This window comes from Cervus elaphus, chromosome 27 (genome assembly GCF_910594005.1).
Source record: "Cervus elaphus chromosome 27, mCerEla1.1, whole genome shotgun sequence".
Taxonomy (NCBI): Eukaryota; Metazoa; Chordata; class Mammalia; order Artiodactyla; family Cervidae; genus Cervus; species Cervus elaphus.
Genome location: NC_057841.1, coordinates 60112752 through 60134525, shown reverse-complemented (window position 1 = coordinate 60134525; position 21774 = coordinate 60112752). Strand labels below are relative to the sequence as shown.

General features: G+C 48.1%; 1 protein-coding gene across 1 annotated transcript in view; it reads right to left on the bottom strand.

The window, feature by feature from the left end:
• ZNF532 (zinc finger protein 532) overlaps window positions 1-21774 on the bottom strand; it is a 105940-nt gene that overhangs the window by 72504 nt on the left and 11662 nt on the right. The window contains exon 2 of the mRNA XM_043889688.1: window positions 14719-14809. The gene's annotated coding sequence lies outside the window, so the exon portion shown is untranslated. The remainder of the gene's footprint in view (window positions 1-14718; window positions 14810-21774) is intronic.

Below are 21774 nucleotides of genomic sequence, written 5' to 3'. Positions count from 1 at the left end.
TCCAGCACTGGGGCGGATGCCTGGGGAAGACCAAAGTCAGGGCGGGTGGCCCCGAGACCAGGGTGAGTGAGGGCGGGCGGCCCCGAGACCAGGGTTCCTGACGCTGGGCTCCGCCGGAAGGTACCAGTGCTTCTGGGAGAAGTGCCGATTCCAGCGTTGGGCAGGAAACACGCAAGATGAGCCTGGAGCATTCGGTAGTGCCAGAAATTAAGGAAGTGCTCCAAACGAGACAGAAAAAAAGGAAATAAACTGCACTGAGAGGGTTATTTTAAAGGGAAACAGAGGTGAACCTAAAGAGCTCCCAATGGCCCAAGCTGATACAATTTGAGCATCAAGTGAAGCAATACTGGATTAAAACCTGAAATACAAAATACACTGATCAGTGGCATAAGTGATGCGAATAATTGAATAAATGGAGAAAAGCAGACAGACCTCCTGTGCAGAAGAAATGAAATTAACTTATGTAGATGCCCTCCCCGGATGGAGGTGTCCCAGTCATTCAACGACTCTCCTCCAGAAAGGACAGTATACAAAGGGGAGAGAAAAAGAGGAACTCCTCAGTGCAAAAGCCTCACACACACTCTGGGCCAGGTGACCGAGGTCACTATCAACAGTGATAAGTCGTGTGAAAAGTGCGTCCCCTTGCAGCCTGGATGGGAGCAGGGTCTGGGGGAGGACAGATACATGTGTGTGTAGGGCTAAGTCCCTTGTTCACCTGAGACTATGGCAACACTGCTTGTTACTGGCTATGAATGAATGAAGGAAAGTCACTCAGTCGTGTCCAACTCTTTGTGACCCCATGGGCGATACAGTCCATGAGAATTCTGCAGGCCAGAATACTGGAGTGGGTAGCCTTTCCCTTCTCCAGGGGATCTTCCCAATCCAGAGATCGAACCCAGGTCTCCTGCATTGCAGGTAGATTCTTTACCCCAATACAAAAGTTTTTTTTTAAAAAAGGAAAAGTACCTTTCATGTGACAGAACCCCAGGTTATCCCAGAAACACATGACCCCAGCCTAACTACAGGAAACGCATCCAACAAATCCTATCTGAGGGACCTTCTAGAAAATACCTAGGCAGCTCCGCTCCAAACTGTTAAGGTCATAAAACATAAGGGAAGTCACACCAAGAGGCGTCTAAGGAGACAGGATGACTAAACGCAATGTGATCCCCTGGATGGGCTCCTGGGACAGAAGAAAAAGACACTGGGTAAAAACTGAGGAAATCTAAATCAAGGATGGACTTGAGTTTTTTGGGCTTTTTTTTAAAAGACAGAGATAATAAATAGATAGCGGCAAGAGTGGGGGAGTATTAAAATGCAGAGAGGGGAGCTGAGACGAGAAGATGGTACTTCTATCCTTTTACTTCCAAAAGAACGCCGGCAAATGGCATTACAAACAAGAAATCATTCCTAAAGTGTTTAAATAACAGCTCTGCGTATGCGGAGATTAGTTTTCCGTTTTATCCTCTTACCGATAAGCTGCCTCAAGGTCGGCCACTGAGTAATCAAGAGGCTTAGTGACTTTTAAACCTGAGTTTATTAGAATTTCCGCAAGTTTGCATTCTCCATGCTTCCTTGCACACAAATCATGGAGATGATCATTTGCTACCACAGACAGCACGAGGCCGGAGACAATCAGCGATTTATCTGGTTTATGTCCGAGGTGTGTGTCGGAACCACTAGATTACTGAAAGGATACCACATAAAACAGCAGCCTATATGGGGAATTCCCTCGCAATCCAGGGGTCAAAACTTTGCATTTCCACTGTAGGGGGTGTGAGTTGGATCCCTGGTCAGAGAACTAAGATCCCGCTTATCCTGGGGTACAGCCAAAAAAAAAGAAAAGAAATTCTATAGAAATAAGTTCCTCCTAGTGATTTGGTTGTACAGAGTCACACGGAAAGAAATGAACCATTTCCCCGTCTTGCCATCCTTCAGGTATCTTCTAATAAGGCTGGCCTTTCCTTCTTTCTGCAGTAACAATGTAACTGGGTTTTGCCATTCCAAAAGATAACAGCTAAAATGGGAACTACTCTTTCCCTTTAAATGCTATATGCTGTATAATTTCCTAACCAAATACTGAAATCCATACTTATTACCACGCCAATGTAATTAACAAGCCACAGACAGGAAAACAAAGCAAGGTACACACTTCATTTTTTTTTAAATTCTGATAAAATACACATATCATAAAATTTACCCTCTCAAACATACATGCTTCATCTTTATGTGAAAATTCTTCTCTCACCAAGTCCTGCATCTTCCCCCTCAGCGACGTTACACCCCCGTCATGATCTCTGTCACCCCTCTCTCTGGGTCACCCCATCTTATACCCAGAAAAAAACAACACGCTGCTCTCCACGCTCTGGTTCAGAACTGCCAGATGAATCTTTCTCAAACAACATTCCCTGGTGGCTCAGTTGGTAAAGAATCTGCCTGCAATGCAGGTGGATCCCTTCCTGACCCAGGGATCAAACCCCGAGTCTCCCGCAGAATCATATGTATTGCCTCCCTCTATTAAAAACCCTCACGTCACCTTCCACATTAAGTCCAAATTCCTTGGTCTGACACCAAAGACCCGACCCGGTCAAAGCCCAACCACTCTTCTCCTGCAGGTCTGCAAGTATGGGGTGGGAAGACAGACAGACACACACACCTTTCCTCCTAGGGTCATGCTAGTTCTTAACCCAGAATCTCTCTCTCTCTCTCTGTCTCACACACACACATACACCCACCCCTCCATTAGCCAAAGATGAAGAACCCATTCCTCAGTTTCTTCTGAAAGAAGAGCCTCAATTTCATCTTTAAAATGAGAACCAATAATAATTGCCAAATCATAAGACTACCATAGTAAACAATATGTATGAAAAAAGTACCAAACACACAGGCATTAATGGTATTTTCTTCCTCTCTTTGTCTATTTGTTAGAATAAGAAAACAAAGTAAGGAGAAAAAAAAGGAAAAATGTAGAAACGTTGAGACAAAAAAGTAAAGCAGTTCTGAGGTGATGATGGTTTGGAGGAAAAGGAGAAGAGGGACATTCCTGGGTACCATTCAGAGCGAAGGCCCCGGCTCCTTACTACATCTCACTTCATTTCAAAATGTTGGCCCCTTTCCTGGAATACATGTGCCTTCAAGTCCTGCTCTAGGGATCAGCCATTGGTGGGTCACTTGGAGTTCATACACTGCAAAGAATTCAGTTTCCTCTTAAAGGGCAGCAAACTTTCAGCTCACAAAGCAAAATACCTCAATGTCTCTGACTCTCCTATGACTCCTCTAACTCTGAAGCTCTGGCCTCCGGTCAGAATAACCACGGACTAGCTCAGTGGCTCAGCAGCAAGGAATCCACCTGCAATGCAGGAGACCCAGGTTTGATCCCTGGGTCAGGAAGATCCCCTGGACAAGGGCATGGCAACCCACTCCAATACTCTTGCCTGGAGAATCCATGGACAGAGGAGCCTGGCGGGCTACAGCCCGTGGGGTCTCAGAGAGTCGGACACGGCTGCGTGACTAAGCAGCAACAAGCTGCAACCTCACGCGCTCCCAGCCGGACCCCGGCCCAGCCACGGCTCTGGAGCGTTCGCACGCCGCCCGACAGTTCGCAGGGCCCCGGCTCAGACCAGGCCCGCAGAGGGCTGAGGGCCCGCGCGGGCTGCCGCAACCCCACCCGGGCGGACGAGGGCCACGCGGGAGGCCAGCACCATGCCCCGCGCCGGAGCCGCCGTCCTCGAGGAGGCGCCGAGCCCTAAACCCACAGCCCAGCCAGGACCCCGACGGAAGCGAGGGAGAAGCAGCGGGAGAGCCCGGGCTTGGAGAACGGCCAGAGCGAGAGTGAGCCACGCGTCCGCACGCGGCAGAGGCAGCCGCTCACAGCGCCGAGCTCCCTTTCTTCGGGCAAAGCGGAGGGCGGCGCAGAGCCTTCCGAAGGCCCCTCGGGGGTCCAGGAGACAGGGGGACGGGCCCCCGGGCAGCGGCGCCGCGGCCCACCCCGGAGGCGCGCGCACCCGGGACGGACCTCGCGCCCGTCAGCGTTCACGGAGGTCGGCGGGCCGCTCTCCACCTCAGAGGCTGCATCCACGTCCGCTCTCCACAGCCGCCCAAGAGCGAGCGCTGGCGGACAGTGGGCGCGGGAGGGGGAGCGCCGCTCGGGGACCGCCACCGGCTCGGCGCCTCTACGGCAGCGGGGGCCTGGGCTCGGAGGCCGCCTTCCAGCTGCAGGCTTCAGACGCGTGAGGGCTCCAGAAGCCTAAGGGCTCGGAGGCCGCTCCTCCGGGCCTGCCAACGGCCTCGGCTTCCGAGGCCCGAGGTTTGGGTCAGGAGAGGGGATTAAAAACAAAAAAGGGCGGGGGGAAAGGCAGAAAATACAAGGAAATTCCCACGTCTGTCACACGGTTACTTCAGTCAGTCCTCAGAACGCAGAAGTAGAGAAACGGGCAGCATGTTTTCATAGTCTAATGTTTTATGCATGGCAAGAACTTCCCAAGGAAGAATGTTGACTGAATTCATGGGTTTCTTTCCCTTGGCCTCCTGAACTCCTACAAAGATGACATTAAAAGTATTTTTAAAAAGATAAAAATAGCGAACCTATGAAGACAAAAAGTAGATTTGTGGTGGCTCAGGGCTGGAGAATTGGGAGAACTAGGGAGCAACAGATAAAAGGCGCTTTTTTCCCTACTCCATTATTTTACTTAATTTACAATGTTGTGCTAGTTAACAGTTAAAACAGTTGTGTTATTAGTATAACAATAGTTGTGTTAGTTAATAGTATAATAATAGTTATTAGTTCATTTACAACGCTGTGTTATTTCCTGCTTTCTGGCAAAGTGATTCAGTCTACATACATATGTGTATGTGTATTCTTTGTCATTACAGGTTACTGACCTTGCTGTTCATTTCTTCTTATACAGCAGTGCATCTGCTGATCCCAAACACTTAATTTATTCCTTCCCCCGCCTTCTCTCTTGATAACCACAAGCTTGTTTCCCATGTCTGAGTCTGTTTCTGTCTGGTAAATAAGTTCATCTGTGTCGTACTTGAGGTTCTACATGGAAGGGATAGGGAAATCACAGGGTATTTGTCTCTCTGACTTAGCTTCCCTCAGTATGATCAGCCCTAGGTCCATCCATGGTGCTGCGAGTGGCACTGTTTCATTCTTTTTCATGGCTGAGTGATAGTCATCTTCCTCATCTATTCATCTGTCAGTGGACATTTAGGGTGCTTCCATGTCCTCACTATTATAAATAATGCTGCTACAAATACTGCGGTGGGTGTATCTTTTTGAATTAGTTTTCTGCAGATACATGCCCAGGAGTGGGACTGTTGGATGACATGGTAACTCTGCTTTTAGTTTTTTAAGGAACCACCATGCTGTTTTCCATAGCAGTTGCACCAATTTACCTTCCCACCAACAGACAGGGCTTTTTTCAGGGGATGGAAAGGTCCTACAACTGACTGTGGAGATGGTTACACAGCTCTTGGGAAAAGACCAAAAACCACCGAATGGTATGCTACTAATGGGTGAACTGTACAGCATGTGAACTGTGTCCCAAGCAAGTTGTTACCAAAGACATGTATTAGACACCCAAGGAGAAGGTCACGAGAACAGCACGGACATCCACGAGAAACACAAGCAGGATCAAGAGAAGGAAAAGGGCAGTGGTCAGGAGGTTATACTCCACGGCCTTGCAGGAGGGGGCCATGGAGAAGGCGGACAGTCAGCCCCAGGGAACGTCAAAGCTCAGGCCTGGAATCAGCAGAGGAGACACCAGCCATGGAAGGAAGGGGCAGTGCTGGAAAAAGCCAGGGGGTGAAGTCCACACTCAGTGCCCTTGCTGGAGCCAAGGTGGGGGAGCTGAGGAGGACAAGAGGAACACTCTCTGGGTTAACCAGAGCCACAGGGGCTCAAGGTTCAGCATCTCCACTGTGGTGCGGGCTTCCCTGGTGGTGTGGACAGTAAAGAATCCGCCTGCGATGCAGGAGTCCTGGGCTCCATCCCTGGGTCTGGAAGATCACCTAGAAGAGGGCCTGACAACCCTCTCCAGTCTTCTTGCCTAGAGAATCCCATGAAAAGAGGAGCCTGGTGGGCTGCAGTCCATGGGGCCACAAAGAGTTGGACATGACTTGTGAGACCCGTCCGTGGAGTCCAGCTCCAGAACTGACCACAAAGAAGCCGAGGACGAGGACAGGTCTGTGCGGGCACAGCCTCCAATCAGCTGGCCACACACCCCATCCTCAACCGTCAGCAGACCTGTGCAAAAGCCTCCCCCCTGAGAAAGACCACAGTGAACAAACAGAAGAGCAAGATGATGACAGAAAGGCCTCAGCGAGTGGAAGATCCCATTTATGGACCCAAACGCCATCCTCCGAGAAAAAACAGGAAGTCACGGAGACGCAGCCCCCAAAGGACAAGAAGAAATGTTTAGAAAGAAGAAATATTAATAACGGAAATAAAAGACAAAACAGGTTTAAAAAAAAAAAGTCTGAGAAATCAGGGTGTCTCCCAAAAAGCAGAACTAGAAAAGAGATCTGGACAATAGGAGAGAAAAGGCACTAAAATTCAAAGCTCAATCCAGTTGATCCAGCGTCTCATAAGAGTGTTTCAGAAAGAGAAAACACAGAGACAATATTATTGAAGAAAAAATACAGGAATAGCTCCCAAGATTGAAGGAGCCAAATCTCAGACTGAAAGGGTCCTCACAGAGCTGCCATATATATCTCGATTTCAAATAAATGAGGACCAATCTTCTCCTATAAGTGTGTTCCATTGTTTATAGGGACTTTTTTCTTCTTTTTTGCTAAATCGGGCAAGCCTCTACCCTCTGACAGCCCAGCACCTCCTAGGAAAAAAACGCCCGCACCCCAGCCAACTGACAGAACGCTCCAAATTTAAGACCAGCCGCAGCGTGGGAGTCCCGGGGCCCCGGGCGGAAGTGGGCGCTTTGGCCCCTGAATCCCCACACCCGCCGGTGGGGCACCGGGCACCGAGCCTGCGGACCTGCGCGTTACAAGACGCGAGTGTCTGAAAGCAGGGAGCTTCTCTTTTTCCTTTTCAGTCTCATAGGAAAGTTTTCTTTCTGTGCTGCTTTTTTTTTTAACTTTGCAAACTGCTGGAGAGGAGCGGGAATTACGCGAGGGAGACAGATGGGGCGGGTGTGGGGCGGGTGAGCCCGCCCCTGCCACCCCCCACGCCCCCCACCCCAGCACAGAAGGTGCAGCTTTGGGGAGGAGCTTACAACTGCCTGGAAAGGCTTAAGTCAAAAAAAAAAAAAAGCTCCCAACAACGACCCCGCTGGGGGAGTCCGCCCACAGGTCCCGGCTGTCCCGGCGAGGAGGCACAGCCACAGCTGGTGAGCGGCCGGGCCGGTGTCCAGGAGGGGGCCCTCGCCCTCCTGCCGTCTCAAGGGGCCGTCCAAGGGTCAGGATGTCTCCAGACCCCTGGTCTTGAGGGCGAGACCGGCGGAACGGGCTCCCAGGCCCCGGGTGAAACAGGGGCCAGGCCTAAGCTGCAGCCTGACTTAAAACCTTTTAAATATTTAGGCATATGGTATATACCTTTTAAATATTTAAATATCTCTCCTGAATATTTCATGAGGCCTTTTAAATATTTAGCCGTCTGGGCTCCATTTGCGGTCTCTGCCCCAGGCCCTGCAACGTTAAGGGCAGGCCTGTGGGGCATTATTATTATTATTATTTTTTGTTTTATTATTATTCCTGTTTCACATATGGGACAGAGAAGGTTTTAGTACGCTGCTCAAGAACAAGACGGCGAGAGAAAGGTCGAGGGCAGACGACAACCCCGACCTTCTGCCTCCACAGCCCAGGCTCACAGTCCCTACGAGAACAGACAGCCAGAAGGTAATTTCTAAAATGAAGAACTCCAAATTTAGCAGCCTAAGTGTATTATTCGGCAATGAGACAGTTAACAACAGAAGAACACATGAAAGAGTTGAAATTAACTGCCTACAGGGATGAGGACTGAAAAATACTGTTTCTTTTTTTAATCTATGTGTACATGTATTACTTCGACAAAAAATTTAAATTGTTGAGAACCATTACTATCTTTTAACTTCACATCTCCTTCCTCAATGTAAACAACTCAAAAATCACTCTGCTCCCCAAGGCTCATTCCTGTAAAAACGCATCCCACGTGCTCCAGGTTTTGCCTAAACGGAAGGCCCATCTGTCATAACACGAAAACAGTTCACGGACTGTAACCCTCAGGGTGCTGCTGCAGTCACTGTGGTCTCAACACTGTTTACAGTTGAAACACAGCAAATCCTATTATTTGTCCCAAAATGTCACATAGCTGAAAACCCCAAAATAGTCTCCTTTTTTTCCAATCTCATTTTTGGTTGCTCCACTCGGCAAGCGAGATCTTAGTTCCCTGACCAGGGATCCAATTTGCACCCTGAATTGGAAGCATGGAGTCTTAACCACTGGAATGACGGGGAAGTCCCCAAAGAGGCATTTCTGATTGCAAAATTAGGTGCCATGAATATTCAGAAAGAATTTTTAATGTATTTTTCTCTCCCAACCTCAATTTAGAGGGCCCTTACTCAGTGAGAGCTGAAAATAAAGGGAAGGAAAAAAAAAGGAGAGAAGAAAAGCTTTCGGCATTCAACTACTTGTACATGATCTATATGCTGAAAAAATACCTATTTACAAAATTGCTTAATTCAGAAATGGCTGAAGTGTTCCATCAAATTTACCAAATCTAGGAGCACACATAATGAAATGTAAGTAACAATTCCCCCTTAGAGAAGAATCAATATCAAAGAGAGATTCCAACCCAGAGAATTTTTTGTGTTTCCATCCAAGTCCTGGGGTGGGGGTGGGGGAGGGGGTGGATGACAGAAAGAGAAAAGAAAAAGGCTTACAACCTAAGACTTGACCCCAGAGCAAAACCATGGCCCTTTGAAGAATGTGGTCTGTGTAGTCTTTTATGTCTCTAGCTGACCAGGCTGCCCATTTTAAAGTGGAAGGTCACACAGGGCTGAGACCTTGCCTCCCAGCTTGTTCTTTTGCTGGTTCACCTTCATATGCTCTATTCCTCAGCCGAGTCTAGCTTCTTCCTGTTCAAAGCCTACTGAAGGAAGACACCTCTGACTGACTGATCCCAACCTACTCCAATCTGTCCAGTTTATCGGTCTCTTCAACATTTACGCACACCATGTGCTGTTTCATTTGAGACAGTTGAATAGCATCACCAGCTCAACTGTTCAAACATGAGTTTGAGCAACTCCAGGAGATAGTGAAGGACAGGGAAGCTTGGCGTGCTGCAGTCCACGGGGTCGCAAAGAGACGGACACAGACTTAGCAACTGAACAACAACAATAATAAAGGATTTAAGGTGGTTTAGAGTAAGACACGGAGAAGGTGATGGCACCCCACTCCAGTCCTCTCGCCTGGAAAATCCCAGGGACGGGGGAGCCTGGTGGGCTGCAGTCCATGGGGTCGCTGAGAGTCGGGACACGACTGAGCGACTTCACTTTCCCTTTCATGCACTGGAGAAAGAAATGGCAACCCACTCCAGTATTCTTGCCTGGAGAATCTCAGGGAATGGGGGAACTTGGTGGGCTGCCGTCTATGGGGTCATACGGAGTCAGACATGACTGAAGTGACTTAGCAGCAGCAGCAAGAGTAAGAGGCTCATACATAAGACCAACAACTGTGCAGGGGGGAGGAACATCAAGATGCATAAGACCAAGGATGTCCCAGGCATGAGCTACAACTCGGCTTCCCACCCAGACACCAGAAATGGCTCCACTGGGTCACCGCAGACGCGCCAAAATAAAAAAAAACCTATATCCCTTCTTTCCACAGATCTAAGGGGCCTTGAATACATAGATTCAGAGGCAGAAAACAGAAAAGAGGCTACTAGAGGCTGGAGAAAGAGAGAAAGGGAGGGTTATTGTTTAGCTGATTCAGAGTTTTTGTGGGGGCGATGGAAAACTTTGTTGAGGGTGGTGTATTAATTTAATGCCACTGAATTGCATGCTGATGAATGGTTAAAATGCAAGCTCGTATGTTATACATGGGCTTCCCTGGTGGTTCAGATGGTAAAGAATATGCCTGCAACGTGGGAGACCCAGGTTCGATCTCTGGGTCAGGAAGATCCCCTAGAGAAGGGAATGGCAACCCACTCCAGTATTCTTATCTGGAGAATTCAACAGACAGAGGAGCCTGGCGGGCACAGTCCATTGGGTCACAAAGAGTCAGACATGACTGAGCGACTAACACTTTCACTTCTTTTCATGTTATGTATGTTTCACCACAATTAAAAAAAAAACACCTGCTGCACTGAACAGGGAGGACAAGTTACAATAAAATTCTAATGTCTGGTTCTCTTTTGCAGCATCTTTGGGGAAACTGGCTGATATCAGCAGAGCCCTTGTAACCTTTCACAACCAGCTGTCTGAGATGTACGGAATCCTGACTTTTAGCATTTATCCATTTCTGTGACCATGGTACACTTCCAGGTACTGATATGACATCCCTGGTGGGGGACAGGGGGCGGGTGTTGAGAAGAGGTACCCCTGACAAGCTGTTGAGCCAGTCAGAGGCAGCCCCAACATCACTGATGCCCAAAATGTGTTCTCCTTACAGACGCTAGGAGGGAAGGGAGAGTCTTGAGTCCAATGGTTAAATGAAGCTTAAAACTGGCTTCTTGACCACAAAACATCCCTGAATCTTTATTCCCATCTCCTTTGAGATCTTTTTTTTTTCCCTGTGAGATCTTTTAACAGAGTGATGTGCATTCTGAATGACCAAGAAGGGTTGGTGTATGACATGTTTACCTAACCCATCTGACCTCCAGACCCTTTTCTCTTTGAAGAACATCTTAGCAGTGCTCCTTGCCTTTTGAGACTAAATTAAAGTGCTAATCGTTCAGTTATGTCTGACACTTTGCAACTCCATGGACTGCAGCCTGCCAGGTTCCTTTGCCTGTGGAATTCTCCAGGCAAGAATACTGGACTGGGTTGTCATTCCCTTCTCCAGGGGGCCTTCCCCATCCAGGGATGCAACGCAGGAACCCTGCACTGCAGGCAGATTCTTTACCGTCTGAGCCACCAGGGAAGCCCCACCTTCTGGGAAATACCAGGTTAAAGAAATGAGTCTATTCGCTTGCAGGCAACAAGCAGACCTCCCCTACACACACAAAGCAGAGACGGCCAGGCATCCAGAAGACACCTACCCTCTGTAGACTCTATGCCAGCAGTGATGGGCACACCCTGTCTGACAATCCAGGAGTGACCAGACAACCTGGGTCAGAACCTAGTGACAATTTATGCAGAAGAGCCCAGTTAGAGCCTCTGCTCACTGGGTCCTGAGCCACAGGGATGTTGGGCAAGAAGGAGAAAGTCCAGGTACCATTTCTCTTGGCCTTTCTCATGGGACACTGTCTTCTCCAAGTCCCACAATGCACCTCTTCTGATTCCAAAACTTCCCCCACCCAAACTTTAATGTATCTTAACATCTAAAATATTCCAAGTGGGGCCATAACATTAACCTGTATAAAACTGCCAAAATATCTAGAAAAATACTGATAGGCTGGTTCTGATCATAACAAGTCAAGAAGTGCCTGACAACGCAGTGAGTCAAGGGCGGATCCAAACTGCAGGAAAGGCAAATGAGTCATTAACTCCGCTGGGAAGAGTAAGGAGGTCAACAGTCTTAGCGCCTCGCAAATTAATAACCAGCGCGAGCCATGGTTTATCGGATTTGATTAATGAGAATATTATTTTCATTTATTTTATTGTTTAAGCGCTTCCTAGACAGAAGGCTTTCCACAATGAAAAAAATCACGTATTTATGCTTCTTTGCAAGAAGCGCTGACAGAGAAGACAAATGCCGGAGAGAGAGCAAGAAGGACGGGGACCCATTACAAGGTACAGGCAAGGCAGCGGAGGGCCCTGGCCACCTCCTCCTCCTCCAGGCGGCCTGTATCTGGAGCCAGAGGAAATGGATCTCCTCGCGCACCACCGCGGCCGTAAACACAGGACAAGGACAAAGCCACAACAAATCCCGTGAACGTTCTGATAGCTTGCCCGAAGGATGAGGGCGTTCCGCAGTCTTTCGCAGCTGACCCCCAGTCAGGCTGAAACAGTGCCACCATTCTGCCCCACACAATCATTGCTCTCTCTGCCTTCCCTCCACACAGGAGATGCACAGGCCAAGCCCTTTCAACATAAACAAAAGACTGAAGCCAACCATTTCACAGGTCAGCTAGGTCTGCAAGCAGTTCTAATACATGAAGTCATATGTGCTTTGGTCCAAAAATGTATACAGCTTCCTAATTACTTGGATTCTGAAAGCTGTTAGCTTACTCCACAGTGGGAAAAGAAGCACTGATGTCTAACAGTAATGAGAAATTTCTAATTTTTTTTTCCTTTGAAGTACAAAATTAGAAATTGCTGATTCGACAGCAGAGAATAACCCATTTGCTCTCAGTTTACTGACAAGCCTTCCTTAAGACTTTCTGTGTAATGAACACTGCAGAAACGGTACAGCAAGAACCCCATCATTTCACCCAGCAGAGCCCTGAGTCCCCCGGAGTGATTTCTGCTGCAATGACGGCATCCGAGGGCTTCCCTGGCGGCCCAGACAGTGAAGAACCCGCCTGCAGTGCAGACCTGGGTTCCGTCCCCGGGTCGGGAAGATCCCCTGGAGGAGGGAACAGCAGCCCACTCCAGGATTCTTGCCTGGAGAATCCCATGGACAGAGGAGCCTGGCAGGCTACAGTCCGTGGGGTCACAAAGAGTCGGACACAACTGACAGACTAACACACACACAAATAGCATGCTACTTCCTGTCTCTTTCACCCCCCACTCAGGGACCTTTCAGCCAACACAACCTCTTAGGTTCACAATCTCTATGTGAACATCATGACGGCTTCATTAGAATCACTCTTAACTCGAATGCTCAGGTAGCATATTTGAAAGAGCTTTATTCAGACAACAGACTGCCATTTACTTAAAATGCCTCTCTTTCATTCCTGGGGTTTTAAAACATTTTTCTTATCAGAGTAGTATATGCCAATACTCTAAAAAAAAAAAAAAAGACGAATAAGCAAGTGAAAGTAAAAGTCTCCAGGAGACCCACTGGATCACTAATAACATTTGAGATACAGACTTCTAAATGCATACATAACCATAAATATATAAATACACATATATAATTTTAACAAAATAGGCTTTTTTACATTCGACAACGTATCAGACATCTTCCCATGTCAATACATGTTTCCATCATGTCACAGACACACGTCCATGCTAATTCTACACATACATCTGTTCAGGGGTACCCTGTTAAATATAGACTTTGATCTATTCCAAGAAGATTTTGCCAAAGCAAGGAACTGCGAGAGAAACCTTTCTTCAAGAATTCTTGCCAAAATAAGAACACTTCAAAAAATAACCTTTAAGATATACAGTGCTGAGTTTCACCCATTTGCTTTAAAATTCTAAAGATAACATTTTTAACTCATGTGAGAAAGTAAAAGATAAGGGAGATGGAGACATTAAAATAATCTACACATGCTCTAAAACCATAATCCTTATGTTCGCCATGTCTCAAAGAACAGTTTCTGTCATTCCATCCATCAGGAGACTACCCTTGACTTCACGGTAACCTAGGCCTGGCTACAGATAGTTTAGTCATTAAGATCAGTCAGGTTCGACTCTTTGCGACCCCACAGACTGTAGCCCACCAGGGTCCTCTGTCCATGGGATTCTCCAGGCAAGAATACTGGACTGGGTTGCCATGCCCTTCTCCAGGGGATCTTCCCGACCCAGGGATAAGCACCCATATTTACCCATATGCCTGATTTTTTAGTAATCTTTTACTTTCACTTTCCTAAAGGATCTTAGCCTGAAGGAAATCTGCAAGCAGTCAACTCCTTTCCCTAAGACCAGGTAAGTAGGAACCGAGGAGTTCGCTGAGCCTCAGGAGAGAGGGCAAGCTGGCACAGGCTGGCACTTAAAATCCTAGCGTGCCGGCATGAGGCAGAAATCGGTATGGTGGACAATAAAAACGGCTGGTCAGAAAGACAGAATGAGACAGCTGGTCAACTTTCTAAGGTACCTTTGGTCAGACTTGGTATAGACAAATTCATATTTTAAGTAAAAAGTCTTTAAAGACGTATGCAAAACATAGACCAAAATCAAATTGTAAGAGAACTTTAAAACACCACTTATAAAGCATAATCCCATTTTATCTGGTGATTTTTAAAATATTCGTTAAGTACCAAGGTCCCAGGTGCCTCTAAAAAGGAAAGGAGGAGCCCTTTACCTATGAGGAGGGAGAGGTCCCAGGAAAAAGGAGGGAAGGGGAGGATGAGAGAAAAGGGCTGAACAGAGAGACAGACGGAGAGGGAACAGGACGTGAGCACGAAAACATTCAGTCAGGACGGGGGCAGGCAGGGATATTCAATGTACACTTTAAAGTACAGAGGACATCTTACAGTTCTCAGAAAAGACAAGGAGAGGGAGAGAAGAATTCCTTTATGTTAATTCAGAGTCACGGAGATTTTAGCAAGCAGATTACCAGGTGTGGTTAAAGGTCAAAATTAAATAAATAACTAGAAGTCATTAAAAAGAGGTAATAACCACCCTTCTGGTGAAAAAATCGCAGGGAAGAATGTGGAAGCCCGAGGCACAGGAATGTCTGGATAAGCTCCGGTGACAACTGCGGGGCGTTGAGTCGGGTGCTGCATTTTACCTGGGAGCTGATTTCCTGAAGCGCCTGCTCCAGTCTGGGGGATGCCCTTTCAGGTTGAACGCACAAGTTTATGAGACGTTGTTCTCAATCACTGCATTTTATAGAAAAAATTAAAAAACAGGTATGAAAATAGAAGCAATATGGAGAAAAGATAAAAGAAAGACACAGCTCGCTGGATGAAGGCCCACCCTGACAGGCACCCTTCTTTCTACACGATTCACCTCCGCCTCAGTGCTCAGCTTTCAGCTCTAAGTGTTGTCTAAGTGCTTGGGAAGAAGGAACCAAACATCAAGGGAAGCAAATACGGTTCACAATAGGCTAAAGATGAAGAGAGAAGGGAAAAGTCTGAATCAGATAACCATCGAAAATAGAAAAAAAAAACTCAAGATGAAGATATTCTATTTCATATACACAAAATTAGAAAGTAAGTGATATTAAGCCGTGATAGGATACATTACAAGTGGCTCTTTCCTTTCACAAGGAGTCAACTGATTTCATATTTGACCTCATTCGCAGTTTGCTAAAATGGTCCAAAAGGCCCCCATTTTCCACATCTTCCTTTATTGACAAGTCCCTAGGAATTTTATCCTGGCAGAAAATTAAATAGCCTATAAAGATGGTGTTTTATTATTCAAGCAACTGTATCCCTTTAAAACGCCTTTGCGTTCTCATCACGCAGAGCCTCAGCCCTGAAAACCCTCTGTGGAAGTCAGGGTCCGCCTCTGCGTGTTCTGTTTAGCCGGGACAGAACATCCACAGAAAGACAGGCAGAGGGCAGAGCAGTTAGGAAACAATTTCTGAAAGCGAAGCGTGAGAAGATCAAAGGGAACGGACAGAAAGGTCGTCCAAGGCGGGCTCCTTTCCTTTCAAAGCCCCTGTTCCCTCAGAGGATGGTCAATTTGCATGTCCTGTCCCTCCTCCCGGGGGGACTCCTGGAGAAAGCAGCCTTCACCAGGGCCCTTGATCACTTCCTCAGGAAGTGGGAGGAACCACCGCTCACCCTGGCTCGGCGTGGTCCTGGGATCTGGGAACAGTCAGTCTCCCCACGACCGGCACGTCCCCAGGGCCGAGGCTCCTGCGTGCTTGGGCCTGGGGCCCTGCAGGGCCTGTGGGTTTTGCCAAGCGCCGGGTGGGAGGGGACGGGGGACCAGTCCACGTCCCTCTTTGGCACCAGCTCACCTCCTGGACACACGGCGAGGGAGACTTTGTGTCAGGGAGGGTGCTGGGTCGCCCCGTGACTGAACCTGCCGCAGACTGTACCCAAATTAAGCAACTCCCGTCAATCCACATGACCGATGTTTTCTTTCCCTTGCTTGAGAGTCAAAAATAGAACTGTGCTGACTTGCCATGAGTGCTAATAAGGTTCTCAAAGGGTGGGAATATCTACTTACTGAATATACAAAGCTTCCAAAAATACCTGCCCCCGTGTTTTTCTTTAGAAAGCAGAATGTAAATTTAAAAGGTAGGGCTGCTTTGGGTTAGCATTTCAAAATGATGGCTCTCTGGGGGGAAAAACCTGAAGGCAGAAGTCAGGGCTGACCAGATACCAAACGCTGGTTCAGAAGAGCCGGCTCAGACCACGGTGTTGCTGGAGTAAGCCGCCTAACCGGCTGGCCAAACCCACTTATCAGAAGTCGGTCATCTGTTCTTCCTGAAGCCTGGCCTTCATTTCTCCTCCAGGAATGCCTCTGGGCACCAGGTCATCTCCCGGGCTGACCATCTCTGCAGCTATCTGGTGCAAAGTAAACAGGCGCTCAGGGCAAGGGCTTACCTGGACACCCCCAAAACTGAATGAAAGAAAACCTTCCGCTGAGAAGATTACACACCATGAGACTCTCCAACAGCACTCTCACAACCAAGACGTTTTTTAAACTCCAGAGGAAAAACCTGCTCTTTCCTTAGTTACTCCCAAGAAAAAATGGGCAAGAATCCTAGTTGTTACACCTGGAAGACAAGTCACTGATTTCAAGGCACAGGAGCAAGGTTTTAAACCAAAGGAATAAATCATCCCAAGTGAGGGGCATCTGCATGAAAATGTCTGGGGCAGAGTTATTCATAAATATAGCAAAACACTGGAAAGCCCAGGAATGTCCATCAGCAGGAAGATGATCATGTCAATTGTGGTACCTCTTTTTTTTTTTTAATTGTGGTGAAATACACATAATGTGAAGCTTGCCATCTCAGACATTTTGAAATGTACAGTTCAGTAGTGTTAAGTAGGGCTTTCTCTGGGGGTCCAGTGGTTAAGAATCCATCTTTCAATGCAGGAGACACAGGTTCAATACCTGGTATGGGAAGATCCCACACGTCACAGGGCTACTAAGTCCGCGAGCCACAGTCACTAAGCCCTTCACTCACCGCAGAGCCCGGACTCTGCAACAAAAGCCAACGAAACCAGAAGCCTGCGCTCTCCCCAGCTAGAGAAAGACCACGCACAGGAATAAAGACCCAGCGCAGCCATAAATAAATCAAACTTTCTTAAAAATAGTGTGAAGTATATTCACATTGTTGACAGCATGCTCTTTTTAATGGAGGGGGAAATTGGGTCCTAAAACAATATATAAACTACATTAAAACTAAAAAGAAAAAAATAAGTGTATTGCATTTTACATGATATGTAAAACCAGCATACTGCATTTTATACACTTATACATAAATATGTAAAATTTATAGATACGGAAAATTCACAGAAAGGCTTAGGAGTCACACTAAACATCTGACGCTTGAATCCAGAAAGGGCAGGGGATGGAAGGTAGGGACACAATGTTTTTCAAAGTTCATCCACCTAAGCACTTTCAAGATCACCTATCTACGGGAAAGTGGATGAAAGTGTAAATTCCCTATGAACTCGAGGGCAGCCAGCCTCACCGATCTTGGCGATTCTGTCAAAGGTCCTTTTGCAAGAGCTCTGTTTCCCACTGGAGGTACCACATTCTTTTTAACTCAAAGGCCCCTGGGCCAGCAGTTCACTAACACGTCAGTGAGCTTATAAAAATACTGAAAGGGTCTGGGCTAAATCTGTCACCCTTAATAAACTTCAGGAAAACTCATTACAGCCTCTCCTTGGAGCGAGTTATTCAAAGAGTTTCAATGATGAGAAAGCAAGGGGGGAAAAAAACGTCTAAATTTGTTCACTATTAGTTGGATATAAAATACTCAAGTTTGGTGGATTTCAGTATTTCAAAACTAAGAAATCACGTACATGCCCATGTCTAAAAACAAAGGATCCCCGTTTAAGAGAAAAACTCACGGAAGGTGTTCGAAGCATTCATTTGGCATTTTACAAATGCCACACTTCTCAGTAACATCTCTATAATTCCAGCTTGAAGCAAAGTATAGATCTTCTACATCAGAGGTGATATTTCGACTACACACAGGAGAACCTCACAGCACTTTTCCTTTGTCACCTGAATAATCCTTCTAGATTTCTGTACAAAAATCCTACATCCACAGAAGTTTGTCCCTGAAATGCTCCCATCAAACCAGCTGCTTTGCTTTCTGCTGTTTCGTATTCGTTTAACCAGAAACTTTTTCACATACTAAACTTAAAACTATTGGGAAACATTTTTGAGACTCGCGGCCTCAGAAGACACGCAGGGGAGCGCGGGGAGCTGACAGCACCTCGCTCTTTTCCGGGAAGGTACAGTCCAGCCACACGCGCTGGAAGTCCTTCTTTCAGAATCTTTACTACCCGAGTTTCAAAGAATGGTCCTCGCGACAAGGTTCTGAGTCGGTGGTTCTCAAAGGGGGTGATTTTGCTCCTCCTCCACGGCTACAGAAGTTTAGCAATGTCCAGAGACATTTCTAGCTGGCACAACCTCAAGTGGGGTAAGGGGTGCTCCTGGCATCCAGCAGGGAAGGGAGTGAGCGGCCAGACGCTGAACATCTATAGTGCACGGGACGGCCCTCAGGCTCGCCAGTGCCAAGGCTGCAGAGCCCTGCCCTCCGTGAATGGGCTTTCCCCTTGCCACGTGTTCCCCTCCCTCCCAGACCGATTCCTCCTAAGATCCCAATAAACTGGCTCGGGACTCCCCCATGGTCCAGGGACCGAGGCCCGGTGCTGTAGTGCGGGGGCCTGGGTTCCATCCCTGGTCAGGGAAGCAGCTCCCACACGCTGCGGTGAGGACTGGAGATCCGTGTGCCCCCACTAACACCTGGCACAGTCAAACAAACAAAAATAAAAAAACGAACCGTTAACCTGCTCCCTCCGGCGTCCCCCCCAGCCCCTTCCTCCCCCACCACCTGAGGAAGCCTGCAGACCAAGGGCTGCCCACGGGCTTATCACAGCTGGTCCAGAATTCCAAAATGAGGCCACCGCCTTGTCTCGCTGGACACCAAACTCACCTGAGGCATTTTTAGATTTAGGAAAAGTAGGGCTTTCATCTATAAGACATGACTAAGAGCATCCCCCAAGGTGATCGTTCACAGCATGTCTACTGACTTTTAAAAGCAAACTCACTTAAAAGTTCTCTTTCTGGAGTAGAGAGAAAACAGAAAACACACACCCAAGGAGAATGAAGGGTATCAAGCTCTCCAACACTAGGTTATAGTAAGAGGAGGAGGCTGCTCTCTGTATTTCTCACGAGGTCCTGCTGCATTTTTCACCAGTTTCACCAAAGACAATCAAGAGATCGGAATAATGGTCACGCAGGAGAGCTCCTGTTACACAATTTTCCACCAAATAGGGGAAAGCAGGGATTCTAGAGTGTAGGGGTTTGGGAAGGGCTGGATTAAACACATACACATGCATCTTTCTTCTCCCAAGGCTTCTCTGAGCTCTCAAGTGCTGATGTGAATTTCTAGCTTGAAACTTCATCACAGGGATCCAACGTCCAAGCTGGAAGCATTGCCCAAGCTTATTGGATGCTGGACGTTTTCAGACTGAGACGTCTCTGGGGCATTTTTAAAACAAAGTTTAATCAAATTCTGCAGGCACAAGAGGTCAGTTACACTTCTGGGGCTTTCCTGGTGGATCAAACGATAGGTTCAATCCCTAGATTGGCATGATCCCCTGGAGGAGGGAATGGCAACCCACTGCAGTATTCTTGCCTGGAGAACCCCATGCACAGCGAAGCCTGGTGGGCCACAGTCCATGGGGGTCGCACAGAGTTAGACATGACTGAGCGACTTGGCACGCACACACGTGACTTAATAATAAGCATCCTTCACTTAACTGCCCTCTTGCAGAAAAGCAGCCCAGCAAGCTCTTCTAGACAGCACAACAGAGGCAGAACAGACATTCCCACCCTCAACAACCTGAAATCAAGGCAGTGTGTAACCAGAGAAGGGACAGCTAAATCTGAAACACCAACAGAGGGCAACGGTAACCTACTGCCCAAGGTTAGCAGGAAAAGAATTTAAAAAAAAAAAACCTGTGAGTCATTTAAACCAAAACCGGCCAAGCCTAATCAGTGTCACTGCTCGGGCGCTGAACTGTGTCTCAGCTCCCCAAGTTAGCGCTGGACAGCCGAACCAGACTGCATTTTGCCAAACGGACAGACACGCATGAGGGGCCTGAACCGTTCACACACTCACATCAAACACACACACACACACCCCTACCCAGGAGCACCCTCACACACACACTCACATCACACACACACACACACCCCTACCTGGGAGCACCCTCAGACACACACACACTCACATCACACACACACACACCCCTACCTAGGAGCACCCTCAGACTCACACACACTCCCATCACACACACACACCCCTACCTGGGAGCACCCTCACACACACACGCACATCTCTCTCACACACACACACACCCCTACCTAGGAGCACCCTCAGACACACACACACACTCACATCACACACACACCCCTACCTAGGAGCACCCTCAGACACACACACACACTCACATCACACACACACCCCTACCTAGGAGCACCCTCAGACACACACACACTCACATCACGCACACACCCCTACCTAGGAGCACCCTCAGACACACACACACTCACATCACGCACACACCCCTACCTAGGAGCACCCTCAGACACACACACACTCACATCACGCACACACCCCTACCTAGGAGCACCCTCAGACTCACACACACTCCCATCACACACACACACCCCTACCTGGGAGCACCCTCACACACACACGCACATCTCTCTCACACACACACACACCCCTACCTAGGAGCACCCTCAGACACACACACACACTCACATCACACACACACCCCTACCTAGGAGCACCCTCAGACACACACACACACTCACATCACACACACACCCCTACCTAGGAGCACCCTCAGACACACACACACTCACATCACGCACACACCCCTACCTAGGAGCACCCTCAGACACACACACACTCACATCACGCACACACCCCTACCTAGGAGCACCCTCAGACACACACACACTCACATCACGCACACACCCCTACCTAGGAGCACCCTCAGACTCACACACACTCCCATCACACACACACACCCCTACCTAGGAGCACCCTCAGACACACACACACTCACATCACACACACACCCCTACCTAGGAGCACCCTCAGACACGCAGCGACACACCCAGGAGAGCCCCTGAAATTAGGCTTGGACAACTCCTCCAGCCCTTTGGCCAGTCTTCTCACAGCAGGCGCTGGGCGTTTATGGAGCAAATTCTGATAACTAAACATACTGTTTTTGTGATTTTTGAGTAAACAGAAAACAAAGATTGACTCTCCACACGCAGCTCACACACCTAGCCGCTAAGCTGAAGAACGTGATGCCATAGCTGTCCGGCCCAGAAGACCAGGTACGGACGCCGACGCCAGCCACGCGGCTTCGCATGGCTGTCCCCTCTCGGCGCAAGAAGTGCCTCAGGCCTGACGTGGGTGAAGGCTTGTCACCCACTTGTGGGTGTGACAACCCCGGCTTGGCAGGGTTGCTGTGAGTCCTAACGACTCAGAAATCCAGCATGGCTCCAGAGAGACACCCTTTCCCCAGAGTGACCGACTAGCCCGCCAGCTCTCTTCCTCCCAACTCAGGCTGAGTCACTTCCTGCCTCAAAATCTGTCTCTGCCTGAAGATGCTTCCCGGTG